The sequence below is a fragment of the Hemiscyllium ocellatum genome, chromosome 31 (assembly GCF_020745735.1).
Source record: "Hemiscyllium ocellatum isolate sHemOce1 chromosome 31, sHemOce1.pat.X.cur, whole genome shotgun sequence".
NCBI classification, from domain to species: domain Eukaryota; kingdom Metazoa; phylum Chordata; class Chondrichthyes; order Orectolobiformes; family Hemiscylliidae; genus Hemiscyllium; species Hemiscyllium ocellatum.
This window is the reverse complement of record NC_083431.1, coordinates 26,946,702-26,966,960: the sequence shown is the minus strand read 5'-3', so window position 1 is coordinate 26,966,960 and position 20,259 is coordinate 26,946,702. Positions and strand designations below refer to the sequence as shown.

At 39.1% G+C, this 20,259-nt stretch overlaps 1 pseudogene; it reads right to left on the bottom strand.

Moving 5' to 3' along the window:
• Positions 1 to 19,833, bottom strand: part of LOC132830244 (apoptosis-inducing factor 3-like) — a 103,014-nt pseudogene extending 83,181 nt beyond the window's left edge.
• Between the last annotated feature and the right edge of the window lie 426 nt (positions 19,834 to 20,259).

The window sequence follows — 20,259 nt, the reverse complement described above, 5'->3', positions numbered from 1 at the left end:
ACTAACTAAGGATGTGATACATGAAAGCTCTTTGAGGATTTCAACTTCATGTTGTATTACAGGTGTTACTGTTCTAGGGGAGTTAGAGATGAGTCTTTTTTGGTACACAACCAAGAACTAGGTTTTTTTTTAATAGTGTAAATTAATCAAACCTGTTACAACTTCTTTCTTCCATTTAAAGTTTCACCATTCAATAAATCTAATTTGTAAACTATCATCTAAGTTACATGGCTTAATGGAATGCTTAATCTACCAATACCCTGGATCATTGCCAGGGACTAAGATATAATAGCAAATGTGTTCTGTTCAGCCTTACTTTCCCAGATATTGGGCGTATAAATTGGCATGTTAGTTCATTGGAGAGATAGAGCTCATTTACAAGAGGGTTCCTTGGTTTCAGGTTCGAAAGAAATACTGCATCTTGAAAATCTTGAAAAGCAAATGAAATAAACCCAAAGAAATAATACAACCTATGAATACTTTACGAACCCAAGCTAACAGATCACTATTGACTTGATAAATACAAAAACACTGCAAATGCTGGAATCGCCATTCATTAAGAGACAAATGCTTCCTGTAAATAAAGTTTCTTTTAAGAAAACTTTTTCAACACAAACCATTTGAATTGTGAGTTTTACCAGAGAATATGTCTTGTTGTACACTTTAAGCTTTTTCATTCATATCTAATTACAGCAGGATGCACTCCATTTCCCCACCTCATGTACAAACAAGACCTTGCCAGTCACTTTTATTACAGACTGTAATGTCTGGAAATCCAGCATTAGAGCTGCTAAAGCTCAAAGAATCATTTGCTGTCCCAGTTTAGAGTGTGGTTTGGAGTGGGGTGGGGGGGGTGGTGGTCACCTTTCTCATCATTACCTGAGTGCTAATTTGTTGGTGTAGGCTCCTCCTCATCATAGAATTCACTCAATTTTCCACTTATTGGTTTATACAAGAGGTGGGCAATTCATTTTGCCAGTGTCATTAGCTAAGTGGTGAAGATTAAAAATACCTGAGTCCTTCCCACAACAGTTCTTTTGGGCATTAAAATTATTGAAGGCAATTTCACTATCTCCTTGCATCCATCTATATGTTACAGTTATGTAGATGTATATACTGTTCAAAGAAAAAGCTAACCTTTCTGATTTTGTTTTTATCCGACATTCCTAGTCTCAATGTTCTTTGGCAAGACCTCATTTCATTGCTCCAATCTGATAAACCAGCTTGAGCACCGTAAAAGTTGCCAAAACCTACAGTCTCTGGACAATAATATTTCAGCACAGCAAAAGTAAGAACTTATAAATTTTGATATTTAATAATTTAACAGGAAGTTAATTTCAATAAATGAAAGGTATCATTCAGCTGTATAATAACAATGCAATTGTGATGTCTATTTTGATCTGGTATGATCCCAGCTGATAGATCTTAGAATAAAACCTGGCTCAACAGATCTTATATTTAATTTTTTTTCCAGGTGGTTACTATAGTGATTAGTCACTGAAACATATTCACATGAGACCATAGATGCCCTTTGAAAACAGGACATGAGTTTAGATTAGATTAGATTAGATTAGATTACTTACAGTGTGGAAACAGGCCCTTCGGCCCAACAAGTCCACACCAGTACACAAAGAAGAAAAAAAGTCCAAATATATATGTAAAAGTTTAGAAATCTCTTAACATAAACTCCTTCCCAAAATTATCTTTTTAAGATATCTAATCTCAATGAAATATCACAGTTGCAATAATTTAAAATCTTACCTAACAATCTTTTCAGACCTCCTCCGTGGAATGCTGAGAAAGGTTTATGACTTTTTTCCATGTCCGTTGGCAGGAATCTTTCTCAATATTGATTGACTAAATCTCTTCAGTTTGGACAGCTGAGGCACAACCTGGATGTTTTATGGAATAAGATACTTCTAACAGTGTGACTGGTCCCCCTGAACAGAAATCTTGAAACCTCTGCTCTAAAGTCAAAAATAAACAAGTACCTCTGGTCTGTTTCCTCTGCCTGTCATAGGCCCAGCAGTATAAACATTTCACCCATTATCTGGCCAGGCACTGACATTACATACCTTCTTGGAAACAATGTATTCAGGTCACTGTTCCAAATAATTTTCTCACCTTTTGAAAACAGTACCTCACAGATCTGACCAAAATTCATACGTTCTATTTAAAACTCCAAATCCCAATAATAATGAAATATAGTATACACCTTTTATTAAATGTATTATAAATTTAGTATGTAGAAGGTAAGTCCACATGGTGGCTGCAATGCAATTTTCTGAATTGTTAGATTGATCAGTTAAATTAACTAAACCAAAGAGTCAACTCATTTAATAGAAATGCTTCATTTCAACATACCTTTCCTATTTTGATTCTATTTGCTTACCTTTCTCTGGCATCCCTTTCTTCCCTAAAATCATTGAATACATCATGATCATCCAACTGCTTTCCCACGATTCCTGATTCAAATCCTCCTGAGTTTGTTTGTCATTGTCTATAGCATTAAAATTAAAATCACTTCTCCAGACTTCCTTTGAACAATTTGACTACAATGAGAGACCTATTTGATATTGTCCATTTTGCACAACTATGGACAGTTAAAATTATCTTTATGGTGCTTTCCTTTAAAAATCAGCCATCGTAAGCATTACCTGAATAAAGCTAGGGACAGCTGTCTTCTTACTTCAAATTGCTTTGAAAAACAGTCAATCAAATATTACAAATTAAATCCTTTGGATGCATATCAGAAAAGGTGTATTCGATCAGTCCACATAAGTTATTTCAGTCAATTGATCTAAAACTCCTGGTCAAAATATCAGATCTACATAACAGGTTAAAACAAACTGACCATTGGTGAAAGGCTGAAGCCAGGAAATAACACAAAAATCAATTCCATACTCCAACTTGTGGTCATAGTCATAGAGTCATAGAGATGTACAGCCTGAAAACAGAATAGTTGGTTCAACTTGTCCATGATGACCAGATATCCTAAAAGTTCCATTTGCCAGCACTTGGCCCATTTTCCTCTAAATCCTTTCTATTCATATACCATCCAGATCCCTTTTAAATATTGTAATTGTACCAGCCTCCACCAGCCTCTGGCAGTTCATTCCATACATGCACTACCCTCTGCATAAAAAAAATTGCCCCTTAGGTACCTTTTAAATCTTGCCTCTCTCACCCTAAACTTATGCCTTCTAATTCTGGACTCGACTACCTTAGGGAAAATACCTTGTCTATTTACCCTATCCATGCCTCTCATGATTTTATTAACCTCTATTAGGTCACCCCTCAGCCTCCAACGCTCCATAGAAAACAATCACAACCTATTCAGCCTCTCCCTGTAGCTCAAACCCTCCAACCCTGGCAACATCCTTGTAGATTTTTTTCCGTACCCTTTCAAGTTTTACAGTATCCTTCCGATAGGAGGGAGACCAGAACAGCACACAATATTCCAAAAGTGACCTAGCCAATTTCCTGTACAACCACAACATGACCTCCCAACTCCTGTACTCAATACTCTGACCAATAAAATAAATCATACCAAATGCCGTGTTCACTGTCCTATCTAAGTTGAAATATTTATTTATTTCCTTTATTAATATTACAAACATTATCTTGACCAATGTTAATTTAAATTATTGAGAAATGAAGTATTGCAGATAATTGTTTTGAGGATTTAACTAGTTTATTTATATTCATTTTTATTCAGTCTTCCTGACTGGTCATTCAGGATTGGTTGATTTAATTTGTCTTTAGTCATTTTTCATTTAAATTATTCTAGTCACATTTTTTCACTTTACATAATGTATCCTCAGTTTGATTTTCTGCTATTTTACATTGACCCTATTAATGTAGAATGATGGCAAAGGAATGATAATGAAAATATATAGGAAAACAATGACATTGTAAGAAGTGTTATACAATTAAAAGTGCATACAGGTGCATTTTTAATACATAATAGAAAATATAAATGTGTAATCTGGACTGTACATTATAGTCTAATGGGGTGATATTGGCAGGCTTCAAAATTGGACTGAGATACACTGGGTATCTTATAAATTCCCTGCAAAATAATCTACTGTGGTCAGGGTTAAATGTTAGATCTTATAAACTCAGCATAGATTCATAGAGTCATAGAGACGGACAACATGGAAACAGACCATTCAGTCCAATTCGTCCATACCAACCAGATAGCCGAAATAAATCTCACCCCATTTGCCAGCATTTAGCCCATATCCCTCTAAATCCTTCCTATTCATATACCCATCCAGATGCCTTTTAAATGTTGTAATTGTACCAGCCACCAGGGGGTGGTTGATGGGGTCTAACTCGATGCGGTTGTTGATAGAGTTCTGGTTGAAATGCCATGCTTCTACGAATTCTTGTGCGGGTCTTGTTTGGCTTGTCCTACGATGGATGTGTTGTTCCAGTCAAAGTGGTGTCCTTCCTCATCTGTAACTATTAGCCACTCTCCCCTACATCAAAGACATCTCGGAAATGACTGCCAGACTACTCAGACCCTTTGACATCAAGGTAGCTCACAAACCCACCAACACACTAAAACAGCAGCTAATCAACTTGAAAGCCCTATACAGACAAGAAGCAAAACTAATGTAATTTCCAAAATACCATGCAAGAACTGTAACAAACATTACATTGGACAAACAGGCAAAAAACTAGCCACCAGGATACATGAACACCAATTAGCCACAAAACGACATGACCCTCTCTCACTAGTATCCTTACATATGGATGAGGAAGGACACCACTTCAACTGGGGCAACACATCCATCCTAGGATAAGCCAAACAGAGACATGCATGAGAATTCCAAGAAACATAGCATTTCAACCGGAACTCTAGCAACAAACATATCGAGTTAGACCCTATCTACCACCACCTGAGAAAAAGAACAGGAAATGACATCACCAGCCCAAAGAAACCCAAACGTATAAATAGAAAGCAGGAATCATGAACAGTGCTTCACCTGGATGCCCACTGAAGATGTTACCTAGTAGGGTGATGAAAAGTCTGGAAATGAACCTTCCAGCTCAGCGAGCAAACCTACATCCAGAACCTCAACCTGAGCTACAAATCTTCTCAAAACTCACTGAATCCTATACTCAATGCACTGATCAATAAAGGCAAGCATACCAAATGCCTTCTTCACTATCCTATCTCCCGACAATTCTACTCTGAAGGAACTATGAACCTGAACGCCAAGATTTCTTTGTTTGGCAACACCCACTGGGATCTTACCATTAAATGTATACTTCCTGCCCTGATTTGCCTTTCCAAAATACTACACCTCACATTTATCTAAATTAGTAATATCACCATCTTAAATAATATTAAAATTAGTCAAATATTGGGCATGGAGATAGAGCTTTGTTGGATGAGCATGCTGCCTGTGAAGATCACATATTCTCTTGCATCTCAAAAGATTTCCAGCTCAGTAACACTGAAGGAAAGAATGACTTCAGTCATCTTAATCATTTTCAAATAATCTGGTTACAAAACCTGGGTCAAAGATAATTTAGAGAAGTCCTAATCCATTTCAAGACTTGTCAAACTATGAGTCATTATCAGCAAATGTTTACAAACCTGATACGCCTTAAAAGTAAGCAGAATAATGAACCTTCTACCCACTGGAACATAAAAAGATTATTTTTAATTGTAATAAAAGCAAAATAATGCATATGCAGAAATAAGAAGAAAGTTCTGCCAAAACTCAATAGTTTTAGCAAAGTCTTATGATGAGAGAAACAATGTTGACATTTTGAGTCCAATGATTCTCCTGAGCAGGGCTGGAAAATGACAGTTATTACACAATTGACAAAGGAAGAAGAAGAAGACCACATGCAAGTGATAGTAAACTAATTAGAAGCAAAATAGTATTCCATTGTCGATGCCACCCTCTACAGTGTGCCTCTGTCAAATTGTCCTATAATTGCCCTGAACTGAGGACATTCCATCCACCCATTGTTGACCATACCTTCAGCCATGTCTGACCCATTTCATGCTCTTCTTCCCTTACCCCCAATCCCTTCCATCCAGAACAATAAAATGGTTTTCTTCATCCTCTCTTACCACATCATCAGTTTCCTCACTCAAAAGATCATCCTCTGTCACTTCTGCCAGCTCCTTCAGGATGCCACCACCAGACAGATATTACAAGCCCACCTGCATTCTAAACAACTATTTTCACCATGGCACTCTTGTCCACCCCTCTGTTACTTCTAAGACAACCACACACCCCACAGTCCAAGGCCCTAAACACACCTTCCAGGTGAGGAGACAATTTATTTGCAATTCTTTCAATCTGGTCTATTGTATTAATTGCTTGCAATGCCATCTCCTCTACATTGGCAAGACTAGATGCAGACTGGGTGACTGCTTTGCAGAACACCTCTGGTCTGTATGTAAGAATGACCCCCAACCTCCAAGCTGCCTGCATTTGATTAACAGTCAATCTCTTATTTCCAGTGAAGCCTAACTCAAGCTGGGGGAACAGAAACTCATTTTTGTGCTCAGGCATTTTACAATGTTTCAGGGGTCTACATTAAAGTCAACAATTTCAGAGCATCAATGCAGTCCTCCATTTTGATTACACTCCCTGACTTCAATATGTTTTGGATACATTTACTCTAAACAAAGCCAACCTATTTTTGATCTCTCACATCTATTATTAAGACATATTTTAAATCTAGATAGCTTTTTTTTTAATCACCATTAGCAATTACTTTGTTATTTGTTCCTCTCAATCCTCCCATTTTGAGAACAGCATAAAAGTATCATTTTTCCAACCCCCTTCAGTTCTGAAGAAGTCATTGATCTCAAAATATTAACAATGCTTCTGTCTCCATAGATGCTGCCAGATCCCTAAGTTTTTCAAGCACTTTTTGTTCTTATGTTTAATTGTGCTTTCAATGTCCTGTTGACATAATATTCCATTACCAATAAACATAACATTTATGATATAACATTGTGGAAATAACATTATCTTTTCGTTATTGAACGATTGCATCGGTAGGGTACACACCAGAAAGAAAGAAATACAATAAAGAATGGCTACGGGAGAGAAGCTAAAATAAAGCACACATGTTTATCACATCTCTATTAAGTTCAGTATATGCATTGTGGAGTGTGTCATGAGAAAGAAACATAGAGTGTTAAGTTATAAGAAATTAACAAATCTGCCTTTTTGGGAAAAAGAATGAGCAGAGACACAAAGATTATTTTAAATTTGAGTATAAATTGAAATGCAAATGTCACATTTAACTTTAATGCAGAGCCAAGCATTTCCATTACAGCTACAAAACTGGCATCAATCTGATAGGAATGTCCTCCTCTCCACAACAAGCAGAACAAATCCAATCTAGCTAATTACTATCCCATAATTCAACTTCCAATCATCAGAAAAATGGTAGAAAGTGTCATCAAAGATGCTGTCAAAATTCACTTACACATCAATAGTCTGCTCTGTTCTTCAAAATCAATCAGCTCTGTTCTCCATAAAGCCTAGATTCAAACAGGGACACAACAACTTAATAACAGAGATAAGGTGTAAGTGACTGTGATTGACGTCAAGGCAACTTTTGACCATGAGTCAGTATAATATTGAAGTCAGTGCGATTCAGGGTAAACTCTCCAATGAATGATGTCTTAGCCAGTCAACAAAGAACATCGCTGTGTTTGTTGAAGGTAAAACATCTCAGTTCCTAGACATTACTGTCATTACTTCTTCAAGGCAGTATCCTAAACCTGAATATCTTCAACAGCTTCATCAATAACTTTCCGTCCAACATAAGGTCAGATGTGTGGATATTCACTTTGCTACTCAGAGTCAAGTTTGATTGGAAACCTCTCAGTTATTTAAGTATCAATGCCATGTGCAGCAAAGCCTGAACAACATTCAGTCTTGGACTGATAAGTGACAATTAATATTAGTTAACTTCACCTTTTAAAAAAATTGACAGGAAATTCAAACTACCTCCTTTTGATAGTGAAACACATTACCATCATTGAATCTTGCACCATCAACATCCTAGAAATCACCATTGGCCAAAAACTTAATTGGCCCAACCAAAAAAAATACTATGCTTACAAGAGGTGAGTGTTCTGCTTGTGAATGATTCATCTCCTAAGTTCCTAAACCTTTCTGCCAGCTACAAGATACAAGTCAAGATTTTGATGTGCTGGATTTGTGCAGCTCTAAGAATAGTCCCGCCCATAATCTGGAGCCAAGTAGCCACCAACTTAAATATTCACTCCACCACCAGACTGTACCATGTAAAAAATGCATTCAACAACTTAGCGAGGTTCTTCAAAAGCATCTTATAAACTTCTATCCTCCACCACCTTGAAGAACAAGGTCAGCAGATTCACAGGAATACCACTAAGTCATTAGTGGTGTTCATTAAGTCATAAGTTCACCTCTAAGTCATTATTCTGACTGGGATCTATATCATCAGTCCTTCATTGTCACTGGGTCAAAACCTTGGAATGACTTGCCAAGTACCACTGTGTGCAAAGTACCTAAACCACAGGGACTTCAGCAGTTCAAGAAGATGGATTAACACCACCTTCTCAAGGGCAATCAATGCTCACCAACGTCCTGTGAATGAAGAAATACACATCATAATTAAAAATCAAGGATGAATTTTCTTTTTGTTTGCAGTGCTTCAGTGCTATTCAAATGTCATTGACAATTCTTCAGCGAACACATTTAAATTTCTGGCCTAGAGATTCCTCTCAATGTTGGAGGTGTTTCAAACAACGCTCCCCAAAACATCCCCACTGTTTATATGTGTATAACTATTGGTCCGATGTGATGCGGGTGCAGATTTCATGGATTTAATTAATTTGTGCATCTGAGGAAAATTACATCTGTTTTCTATAGCTGTCTGGATTAACAACTGGAATTTAAGTGTTCTTGTCATTAAGGAGCCTGCAATAAGGAAATATAGCCATATCTCTCTGGCATAATTTATCTTTAAAAAATTGCTAGATTCTGTATTTGTATCTGTGCACATACTTCTGACTGTCTCAAACTGAGCACATCAGTAGATCTTTGGAAAACCACACCGACCCTCTACCTGAACGAGGCTACAATCCTCAGAAACAAGAATGTTAATATTATTGGGTACTTCTTCCAGCATGGAGCATGGCTGCATTACCAGAAGATGCAGATCCTTATCAGTCTGATTTGTGTTCTACATTCCACTGGCATGGCACTCAGAGGCTTGTCGTGCTCTCTTTGAGAGATGACAGAATCTTGCAGCTCCAAATCATGAATAGCTAGTCCTCTTTGTCCTCTTTGCCGTTATCTTTGTCTTCTCAGGCTGTGAATGTATTCAATCTTCAGCAAGGTCAGGTAAAAGGCATTAGCATCTTCAGATTAAGAAATCATGTTGGGGAAGTAAATATTTTGACAATGTGAAACTTTACGATGGTGTAAGGATGTTAAGGCAGGTGCTTAACAAGTAACCCAATGCCAACAAGGTACTGCAGACCTCAGCATCTTCCATGGTATATGGTAATATCTGGCCTTATTGTCAATGGGACGATAGTTCAAAGTTAAGGATGCCTCCTTGGTTGACAGCTTTTTAGCAGGTGAAACAATTTTCCTCGCAAAGTAAGAACTAAATAAACTGAAAGGCTGTTAAGGAGCTTGAAGTCAGCAGACTGAAAGAAGTGAAGTAATATGTGAGCATGTGCAGAAGAGGGTTTTGCATCATGTGCTATGTGAACTATGTAGCTACAGGTAAAGCAAGGATGTTAGATGCTCCTTAAAACACAGGATTCATTGCCTGAAGAGCGTGATGAGTGCATTCTTGCACAGAGTCCCTGCCATACTAAGAATGACCCTCTTCTATATCCTAGGAATTAATGAATTGGCAGTCAACCCTGTGGCCACCTCTCTCCAAACGGCATTCAAATAATTCTGGGTGACCATGGACAGCTGCACCCAGAAATCTGTCTGTCCTGTCTTCAATGACCCCCAAAAGGGCCTGGAAGTTTGAACAAGTGAAATAATGCATATGCCACTTCTTACTTGGTGTCATTCCCTGCTGCCTTTTCAGACACAGGTAACCTTTGAATATTTACAGATACATCCCATGCAAACAAATATTGATAGTACATGCAATTAGATAATTTGTGATAAAAATTAAAGAACGAAGTGATGTTCTGGTGTCACCCTTTTGTACCTTGCTCTGCTTATTAACACAGACTGAACAGTGCAAGGTTGCACAGAAGTTATCTGTTGAATCAGCTGCTTGTGGTTTTATAGCACCATTTGTGGATATAAAAATACCATTCTCAGAAAACCTCTACACATCTCCCCCTACAGACCAGTAGTAGAGGTAACACTTGCTTAAAATAAAGGCTTAACCTGATTGATCTCAAGAAAATTCTGCCTCCTGAGATTGGGGGTAATTTACTTCCTGCCACTAGATTGTTAAATGTGCAAAATAGATTTGCAGGTAAAATTAAGTGAGGATTCATTAATTGACCAAAGCATAATTGTAGCAAACACTGAGGAAGACAGCAGTCAATTTCAAAGCAATGTAAGTGGCTGGGTGAAATGGCGGATACATGGAAAGTAAAATTTAATGCTGAAAAATGTGAGATCATAGATTTTAGGAAGAAGAATGAGGAGAATCAGATTGTGAATGTATACTTTTATGGAGGACAGTAGAAGAGAGAGACCTAGGATGCTTCGCATTCATATTGAAAGATGATAGGACAACAAAGTCGCTATCAAGGCATAGGGGTTCAATAGATGCAAACAACGAACAATCTTGCAGACCAGGCTTGTTTTTTGAAAATAAATTTCAATATAGCTAGAAAAACTCTTGGACTTTCCTAGGAAAAAGTAGGAGGCTACATTCCGCTTGGAAAATAAGAATCTAGCTCGAGCATTGTAAATGCACAAATCACAAAAGTTAATAAAGCAGATTAACAAAGGAATGGATAATGTAAGTGAAATGCTGAAATTCATTTCTAAAAGAAGAGGAGCTACATTAAATTAAATGGAACCTTAGTCAGACCACCCATGGAGTACTATGAACAGTGCAAAAGCATTTAGAAGGTTTATACCAGAATGGAGAGGGAATAACTTTGAGAAAAAAGTTAGAATTCTGTCCAGCTGGGCAACTTGCCTAATCTCTCAATGTTAATAAATACTTTTTTAAAATTCTAAGATCCTGGCCCACATCTATAACTTTACCAAAAACTAATCAGTCCTTTCTTGGGCCATAATCAATTGGTGTATAGAATTCCACTAAAATCTATCCATTAGTTTTTGAAATATGCAGAGAAACAGAAGTGAAAAGGTAGGCAAGAGTAATCCAAGTCGTATCTTCCTAATTTGGCAGTCTTGAGACTGGACCTTTGTAAAATCAGAGATTTTGCCTGAGTATGAGAGGTCATGTATATTCAATGTACAAAAACTATAAGTGTAATGGCCTCATTTTGAGTTCTATCAATTACATGTCGAGTGGATGAATGATTTTCATTGGACATCAAAAATATGACATATAGTTTCTAAACTGTCACGTGAATAAAGATTGATACAAAACCATTAGTGGAAAAACTGGACGTTCGATGGATGCTGGACCATTGAGGTTTCTGGACCAGGGAGTGCTGGATTACAGAGGTACAACCTGCACTGATACCTCTTTCATAAATGTCCTTCTCACATTCTACTTCCTTCTTATCTCACAATCTCTCACATTTTGAAGTGTATCTATTTTCATGCAAGAAGTATCAGGAATAAGGGTGACAAACTAGACCATGGATCAGTACTTGGAACTATGATATTGTAGCCATTACGAAGACTTGGATATCACAGGAACAGGAATGGTTGTTGGATATTCCAGGGTTTAGATGTTTCAAATATAATAGGAAAGGAGGTCAAAAGGTGGAGTAGTGGCATTGCTAGTCAAGGATAGTATCACAACTGCAGAAAAGGAGATTGCCGAGGAGGGTTTGTCTACTGAGTCAGTATGGGTGGAAATCAGAAACAGGAAAGGAGCAATCACTTTATTGGGAATTTTCTACAGGCCCCACAGTAGCAACAGAGACACAGAGGAGCAGGTTGAGAGGCAGATTTTGGAAAGATACAGAAGTGACAGGGCTGTTGTCGTAGATGACTTCAACTTCCCTAATTTTGTTTGGAATTTACTCAATTCGAATAGTTTGGATTGAGCAGTTTTTATCAGGTGTGTCCAGGAAGGGTTCCTGATGCAAGATATAGATAGGCTGACTTGAGGGGAAGCCATATTGGATTTGGTTCTTGGCAATAAACCATGCCAGATGTCAGATCCCTCAGTGGGAGAGCATTTCGGTGATAATGATCACAACTCCCTGAATTTTATTATATTCATGGAGAGGGATATGAGTATATGGCATGAGAATGTAGTTAATTGAGGAATATGGAATTACAATGCTATTAGGCAGGACCTGGGGCACCTAAATTGGGATCAGATGTTCTCAGGGAAATGCAAGACAGAAATGTGGAGGTTGTTTAGGAAGCACTTGCTGATAGTGCTGGACAGGTTTGTTTCGCTGAGGCAAGGAAAGGATGGTAGGTTGAAAGAACCTTGGGTGACAAGGGATGTGGAACACCTAGTAAAGAGGAAGAATGAACCTTACTTAAGGCTGAGGAGGCAAAGGTTAGACAGGGATTTAGAGAGTTACTAAGTCGTGAGGAAGGATCTGACGAATAGACTTTGGAGCTAGAAGAGTACATAAAAAGCTTTACCGAGTAGGATTAAGGAAAACCCTAAGGCGTTCTACACTTATGTGAGGAACAAGAGGATGGCCAGAGAGAGGATAGGGCCAATCAGGGATAGTGAAGGGAACTTGCTCCTGGTGTTGGAGGAAGTTGAGAAGGTCCTTAATGAATATTTTGCTTCAGTATTCACTACTGATAGGGACCTTGACGTTTCTGAGGACAGCTCAAGACAGACTGAAATGCTAGAACACGTTGATGTTAGAAAGGAGGATGTGCTGTAAGGTTTGAAAAATGTCAGGATAGCTAAAGCCCCAGGGCCAGATGGGCTATTCCCTAGGTTACTACAGGAAGCAAGGGAAGAGATTGCTGTTAAGAAGGCATAGGGTGAGTTGGCTTTCACTAGCAGGAGGATTGAGATTAAGAGCCGTGAGGTTATGCTGCAGCTTCATAAAGTTCTGGTTAGACCACACTTGGAATATTGCATTCAGTTCTGGTCACCTCATTATAGGAAAGATGTGGAAGCTGTAGAGAGGTTCCAGAGGAGATTTACCAGGATGTTGCCAGGACTGGAGGGCATGTCTAATGAAGGTTGAGGGAGCTAGGGCTTTTCTCATTGGAGCGAAGAAGGATAAGGGATGACTGGATGGAGGTTTACAAGATGTGGAGAGGCATAGATAGAGTGGATAGCCAGTAACTTTTTTCCGTGGCAGAAATGTCTATCACAAGAGGGCATGATTTTATGGTAATTGGAGGAAGGTTTAAGGGAGTTGTCAGAGGTATTTTTTTACACATGGTGGTGGGTGCATGGAGTGCACTGCCAGCAGTGGTTATAGAGTCAGATACATTAGGGACATTTAAGCAATTCTTGGATCCGTACAATGAAGAGTATGTAGTTTATTCGAGGGCCTAAGAGCCTGTATTGTGCTGTACTGTTCTGTGTTCTATGTTCTTTAGAACTTATAAGCTGTAGAACATGTAAACATGCACCTCTTGCTTTGTAGCCCCCTTGCCATAATAATAATCATGTAGTTTTCTCCTTTCATATATTTGAGAACTGCCATTTGACCAGACAGTGGGAAGGGAAGGAAATAGGTGCAAGAGCAAAGAGACAGGGACACCATCTCCTGCTTTTACACTCACAGTCACCAGCTCGGTGTACTAACATTTTGTGCCTCTTAAAGGCTAGTTTAGAGGCAGAATCTGCAAGTGCCAAGACATCAGGCAGGAATGGGCTGCACGCAGGACATTGCATGAAGATAGTTAGTTAAAAATCACACAACACCAGGTTATAATCCAACAGATTTATTTGGAAGCACTAGCTTTTGGAGCACTACTCGTTCATCCGGTGGTTGTGGACAAGAAGATTGTAACGCACCCATCGAAGAGTACCTCAGTGGTCTGGGACATTCGACCTTTGGGTGGCCGTCCTCCAAGGCGGACTTTGCGACAGGCAACAACGAAAAGTGGCCGAGCAGAGACACTTAGCCAAGTTCGGTACTCATGGGGATGGCCTCAACCAGGACCTTGGGTTCATGTCACACTACAGGTGACCCCATTGCACTATACACACACACACTCCTACTCATACACACACAGGCAGACACACACACACAGATAGATGGACACACACATACACACACACTCCTACAGACACATACTCAGGCAGTCTCTCAAACACTCGCACATACCTTCCCACATACATCCTCTCATAGACTTATACCCGTTTACACTCAGACTTTCACACATACACATATACACTCTCCCCCTCCCCCAACACACACATATACACACACACAAGTTTGTGGGGTGAATTTGTACTTACAGAATTAATTTTACTTTGCTCAAAAACTGCATGAATCCATGTAAGATTCTATAAATCCTTTTTTTTAGATTAGAATCAGTGTGACCATTGTGGTACAGACAACTTCACACAGGGAAGCTCACACCTTCAATACATTATCCGGGCCAACATGACATCAATTGCTAAAGTTCACTTGAGAATGTAACTTTTTAAAAACATTTTGCAATTTACATATGAAAGAAGTGAAACCAACATGGTCATTCTAAAAGATGAGAGACTTAACAAACAATCCAGGTCTTTTTCAATACATAATTTTAGTTACATTACACTGTAAACTTCTGCTATAAATTCTGTGTCTTACGATCTTCTTCTCCACAACCATCTGATTAAGTAGCAGTGCTCCGAAAGCTAGTGCTTCCAAATAAACCTGTTGAACTATAACCTGGTGTTGTATGATTTTTAACTTTGTACACCTTAGTTCAGCATTGGCGTCATCAAATTATGAAGATAGTGCAAGTGTCCACCTAGTGGAGCGTGCAGTTGCACCTAAATTCTCTTGCAGAGGACCTAGATGAGTTAACCTGTAGAAGAAAGCTGATAGGTATTTTCACTGAACTATTTTATATTCTGACAGGCCATCATAAAACCTGCAGGCAATATCAAAGATCATTCAGGAGTCTGGCATCAACTTGATACAGGATTTTGGAACCCAACTTTTCCAGTGTTGATGTGGTAACCAATGCAGTTAGCACATTTGCAGACCTAACTGTGCTAAATTCTGTGATGTCCCAGTTTCAATTACAGTACAAGCATACGTCATTTGACATCTGCAGTGAAGGCTCAGATTAAATAGTCAGATTGCTGTCATACATATTTGGCAGAAGTATTGAAGCCTAGTATACCAGAACTGGCCACCCTCCTAGCCAAGCTGTTCTGGTACAACTACAACAATGCCTTCTATTTGGTGATTTGGAAAATTGTTTGAAACACTAGTGTCCACCTGATAATGTGGAAAATTGCTCAGGTATGTCCCACATACAAAAAAAATCAAATTGAATGTGGCCAAGAAGCAGTGTCAACCCACTCTTGATCCTCAAGTGATGGAAGGAGTTGTCAACAGTGCTATCAAACAGCTATTACAAATGAATAAACTATTCACTGATGCTCAGTTTGTAGCCACTCAACTCCTGATGACATTACAGCCTTGATTCAAACATGGACAAAAAAATCTGAATGCGAGAGATGAGAGTGACTGCCCTTGATTTCAAAGATGTATTTGATCAAGAATGATATCAAGGAGTTCTAAAAAAAATTGGGTCAGTGGAATCAAAGTTAAAAACCTCCATTGATTGGAGTCATAACTAGCACAAAGAAGATGCTTATAATCTTTGGAGACTAATCATCTCAGCTCTGAAATGTCCAACAGTCTTCAGTTGTTTTGTCAATGACCTTCCCTCGCTCATAAAGTCAAAAGCGCAAAATTTGCTGATGATTGCACAATGTTTAGCGTCAATCATGATTCCTTAGATATTAACGCAGACTTTGCCTTGTAAAAAGATATGGAAAAAAATCCAAACTTGGTCTGATAAGGAGAAGTAAAACTCTCTCCACACAATTGTCAGGCCATGAAAGTAAAGTGGGATCCAATGGGATCCAGGGAGAGCTTGCCAAATGGTATGAAATTGGCTTGATGGTAGGAAACAGAGGGTAGTGGTGGAGAGTTTTTTTTTTGGATTGGAGGCCTGCGACCAGTGTTATTCCGCAGGGGTATGTATTGGGTCCAGTGTTGTTTGTCATTTATATAAACAATTTGGATGAGAATTTAGGAGGCATCGAGGATTGCATACAATTCTGGTCACCACATTATAGGAAGGCTGTGGAAGCTTTGGAAAGAGTTCAGAGGAGATTTACTAGCAAGTTGCCTGGTATGGAGGGAGGGTCTATGATGAAAGGCTGAGGGATTTGTGGCTGTTTTCATTAGAGAGAAGGAGGTTGAGAGGTGACTTTATTGAGACATGCAAGATAGTCAGAGGGTTATTTAGGTTGGACAGTGAGAGCCTTTTTCTTCAGATGGTGATAGCTAGCACAAGGGGACATAGCTTTAAATTGAGGGGTGTTAGATTTAGGACAAATGTCAGAGGTAGTTTCTTTACTCAGAGTAGTAGGGGCGTGGAACATCCTGCCTGCAACAGTAGTAGACTCGCCAACTTTAAGAGCATTGAAATGGCCATTGGATAGGCACATGGGTGAGAATGGAATAGAGTAAGTTAGATGGGCTTCAGATTGGTTTCACAGCTCAGTGCAACATCAAGGGCCGAAGGGCCTGTACTGTGCTTTAATGTTCTATGTTCTATAAGTTTGCCAATGACACCAAAATTGGTGGTACTGTGGGCACAGAAGAAGGTTATCTCAGTTTACAAAGGGATTGAGATCAATTGGGCCAATGCACTAAGGCGTGGCAGATGGAGTTTAATTTGGGTAGATGCGAAGTATTGCATTTTGATAAAATGTACAAGGGCAGGACTTATACAGTTAATGGTAGGGCCTTGGGTGGTGTTGTCAAACAGAGAGACCTAGATGTTCACATATCTGGATCTTTGAATGTAGTGTCACAGGTAGACGGGGTGGTTAAAAAGGTGTTTGGCAAGCTTGCCTTCATTACTCTGACCATTGATTATAGGAGTTGGGATATCATGCTGAGGATGTACAGGACATTGGTGAGGCCACTTTTGGAGTACGGTTCTGGTCACTCTACTGTAGGAAGAACATTATTAAATTGATTTGGAGGTGCTGGTACTGGACTGGGGTGTGCACAGTTAAAAATCACACAATACCAGGTTATAGTCCAACAGGTTTATTTGGAAGCAACTACCTGATGAAGGAGCAGAGCTCCGAAAGCTAGTGCTTCCAAATAAACCTGTTGGACTATCACCTAGTGTTGTGAGATTTTTAGCATTATTAAATTGGAGAGAGTTCAGAAAAGATTTATAAGGATGTTGCCGGGAATGGATGGTTTGAGTTATAAGGAGAGGCTGGATAGGTTGCGACTTTTTTCACTGGAGCGTGGAAGGTTAAGGGGTGACCTTAGAGAGGTTTATAAAATCATGAGGGGCACAGAAGGTTTGCAGCATGGTGGCTCAGTGGTTAGCACTGTTGCCTCACAGTGCCTAAGGCTGGTTCTAGGGTTTGATTCCAATCTTGGGTGACTGTCTGTGTGAAGTTTGCACATTCTCCCCATGCCTGTGTGAGTATCTCCAGGTGCTCCAATTTCCTCCCACAGTCCAAAGATGTGCAGGTCAAGTGGATTGGCCATGCTAAAGTGCCCCACAGTGTCCAGGGTTGCGTAGGTTAAGTGGATCAGCCATTGGAAATGGGGGCACAGGGTAGGGGATTGGGCCTGGATGGACTGCTTTTTGCAGGGTTGGTGTGGGCTCAATGGGTTGAATGGCCTGCTTCCCCACTGTAGGGATTTGATGATAAGATGTGTAGCAAAGGTCTTTTCCCTCAGGTAGAGGAGTTCAAAACTAGAGAGCATATTTTTAACTTCAGAAGAACAAGGTTTAAAAGGGACCCGATGGGCAACTTATTCACACAGAATGTGGTTTGTATGTGGAATGAACAGCCAGCAGAAGTAGTAGATGCAGATGCAGTCACAACATTTAAAGAGACATTTGCACAGGCAAATGAATAGGAAGGGATTAGAGGGATATAGGCCAAACACAGGCAAGTGAGACTAGTTTAGTTTGGGAAACTTGGTCAGCATGGATGAGTTGAACCAAAATGTCTGTTTCTGTGCTGTATGACTCTATGACATTATGATTCTATCACCCATAAGAGAGAATCTAATTTGCCCCATGATGTTCAATGGCATTACTAATACTGAATCTCCCAGTATCAACATCCTGGGAGTCACCATCGATCAGAAACTGAACTGAAACAACCATATAAATGTTATGACTACAAGAGCAGGTCCACAACTAGGAATTCTGTGGTGGGGAATTTATCTCCAGTCTCCCCAGTGCCTATCTACTGTTATACGTGTGTTCAAACAGAGTTCAAGTTCAAACGATTAGGGAGAGCTTTATTTAAGTTGACCTCACTCCATCAGGTGCACATTCTACTGTTCACTAGCTCTACATATTCATAAAACCAATTCAAACCCAACTAACCATTAATTAAGTATCTATCAGCTGTCCCTCATTCCATTAGGTCTCAAGCATTTCTTCAGACCATATTTGATGATAACATGGAGCAGTACGGCACAGGAACAGGCCTTTGCCCACCATGTCTGTGCCAACCATGATGACATTCTAAACTAATCCCATCTGCCTGAACATGGTCTCTATCTCTCTGTTCCCTGCAAGTTCATGTGTCTGTCTAAGTGTCTAAACTTTGCTATTGTCTCTGCTTCCACCACCTACCCAGCAGCACATTCCAAGACCTGCCATCCTCTGTATAATAAAACCTACCTCTTGCATCTCCTTCAAACTTTTCCTATCTCACCTCAAACCAAGAACACTTGTATTTGGCATTTCCACCCTATCCATACCTCTCATAATTTTATATACTTCTGTCAGGTCGCCCCACAGTTTCCGATATTCAGTGAAAACAAGTTTTTCCAACTTCTCCTGAAAGCTAATAAACTCCAATCTAGATAACATCCTAGTGAATCTTTATATCACACTCTTAAAAGCCTCTACATCCTTCCAGTAATGTGGTGATCAAAACTGAACACAATATTCCAAATGTGGATTAACTGAACATTATACAGCTATGACATGACTTGCCAACTTTCATACTTGGTGAGCTGACTGATGATGGTAAGTATGCCATAGACTTCCTTTACCATCTTATCCACTTGTGTTGCTACTTTCAAGGAGTTATGGACTTGAGCCCCAAGATCCCTCTGTATTCCAATACTCCTAAGAGTCCTGCTATTTACTATATACTTTCTTCTTGCATTTGATCTCCTAAAATACATTGTCTCACACTTGTCCAGATTATAATGTCATCTCTCTGCTATTTCTCTGTCCAACTTTCTAACTGATCTATATCCTGCTGAATCATCCTCACTATCCACAACTCCCAACAATTTACTTACTAATCAGGCCACCGATATTTTCATCTAAATCATTTTTACATATTATAAAAACAGATGTCCCAGTACTGATCCATTGGTCACAGATCTCCAGTCAGAAAAACCAACCCTCCACAATTACCCTCTGTCTTCTATTACCAAGCCAACTCACCTTGGATGCCAAGTGACTTAATCTTCTGGACCATACTACCGTGAGAGACTTTGTCAAATGCTAAAGTTCATGTGGACCGCATCCACTGCACTACCTTCATCAGTCATAACAGATTTTGACTTTCTTTTCAAATAAATCAATGCATAATTCTTAAAAGAAAAACAAAATATACAGATTGACAACATATGATATTATATGTTTGTTCTTCAAACATAAGTTTTCCAAGAGTCTTTTTTCCAGAGTATCCAGTAGTTTCTTAGAACTTGCTCCTTTCTTTGTAAAACAATCAGATCACAGGCTGCTACTGTCCACTCATTTCAGTTTAGAAATATAATCTTTTTACAGCATTTGCTTTAAAACTGCAATATCAGTCTTCACTCTTTCTCCATATGCACATTTCATTGAGTACATTATGCCATTTGACTTATTATTAATACAGCATTCAATTGGCATCACTACT